This window comes from Pteropus alecto, unplaced genomic scaffold (assembly GCF_000325575.1).
Source record: "Pteropus alecto unplaced genomic scaffold, ASM32557v1 scaffold104, whole genome shotgun sequence".
NCBI classification, from domain to species: Eukaryota; Metazoa; Chordata; class Mammalia; order Chiroptera; family Pteropodidae; genus Pteropus; species Pteropus alecto.
Window position 1 is genome coordinate 2366486 of NW_006436664.1, and position 1734 is coordinate 2368219.

At 41.2% G+C, this 1734-nt stretch overlaps 1 pseudogene; it reads left to right on the forward strand.

Moving 5' to 3' along the window:
- The first annotated feature begins 515 nt into the window (after positions 1 to 515).
- On the forward strand, positions 516 to 1233 carry LOC102885502 (annotated as a pseudogene).
- Positions 1234 to 1734: the final 501 nt, after the last annotated feature.

Below are 1734 nucleotides of genomic sequence, written 5' to 3' on the forward strand. Positions count from 1 at the left end.
TTATGTGTATATTACCCTGTTCATATTTATAAATCTACCTTTGAAAGAGCAGTTATGATTGCATCTGGAACATAGTAAGCACTCATTAAATCTTAGCTACTGTTTAATTATTATTTCTTTATTCTTCTAATATATGCACATTATTTCATTTTACAGATATACTTTTTTCTTATTGAGAGACACTTAATTGCTTCTAATTTGTTGCTTTTACAAACAGTGTTGCAATGAGCATCTCTATCCTTTCTAGGAGATAAATTTCAAGAACTGGATGGCTGGGTTAAAATATATAAACATTTCCATTTTTTAAAGTAGAAGCCACAAAGGCTCGGGTGCAGCAGCCTCAGAGTCGCTCACGACGCCTGGTGCGGTGCTGAAGAGCTGAAGCGGAGGCGAGCTGGACGCCGGGACTGTCCAGGAAGGCGCGGTGCCACAGAAGCCCACACCCGAGCAGCCCCGGAGCAGAAGCGGCCTCTGCGACAGTCTGTGGAGCCCCGCCAGCCGGCCATGCATGGTCCATGCCACTGAACCAGCTGAAGGAGGAGGACAAAGAGTCCATCAGAGAGCTCTTCGTCAAGGCTGGCAGTGATGGTGAAAGCATAGGAAACTGCCCCTTTTCCCGGAGGCTCTTCATGATTCTTTGGCTCAAAGGAGTTGTATTTAATGTCACCACCGCACATCTGCAGAACTTGGATGCCGGGACCCACCCACGATTTATAACTTTCAACGACGAAGTCAAGACGGGTGTCAATACAATTGAAGAATTTCTTGAAGGAGAAATTTGATTACTTAAAGCTTTCGCCAAAAGACTCGGAATCAAAAACTTCTGGAATGGACATCTTTGCCAAATTGTCTACATATATTAAGAATTCAAAGCCAGGGGCTAATGAAGCATTGGAGATGGTTTTCTTGAAAACACCGCAGAAACTAGTTGAATATCTGAACTTTCCCCTCCCTGATGAAATTGATGAGAATAGTATGAGGACATTGTTTCCCACACATAAATCTCTGCATGGCAATGAAATGATACTGGCTGATTGCAACCTGCTGCCCAAAGCGCAGGTCGCCCAGTTGATGGCCAAAAAATATCACAACTTTGATACTCCAAAAGGAATGACTGGCATATGGAGATACTTAACTAATGCTTATAGTAAGAATGGGTTCACTAATACCTGTCCCGGTGATAAGGAGGTTGAAAAAGCATGTAGTGATGTAGGCAAAAGACTCAGCAAGTAAAATAGCACTTAGGAGACAGATGTCCTCACATCTTTCCCTGAGAAAATGCTTTTCTTAAAAGACTGCTCCTCTTTCTATAAAGTAGAAATTTTATTTCGCATGAACATGGAAGTTATTCAAGATGAGGACAAAGGCTAGATAAGAGTGGAGTTGGCTATCTTTAAACATACACTCCTAAGCAGTATTATTTTAAAATCCTTTTATCCTCCCTGCCTCCTCCACTCCTTATCCTCCTCTCTAATTTGGAGACACCTCAACACAAACTTTTCGCTTTAGAGGTAGTTTCCCATCCTCTCTAGAGGGTGTGTCCATTCCCTGTGTACAGATGGCAGGAGTTTTAAAGTGTAATGTTTAACTGTTAAAATAGTAACCATCACCTCATTGGTCAGTCCCAAACCGGTGCATAATGTATGGTACAAGGGATATTTATGTAATTTTATAATATTTAATAAGAGTATATGAAAGGATTGCTATTGTATCAAAATACCCTGTTTCAATGTA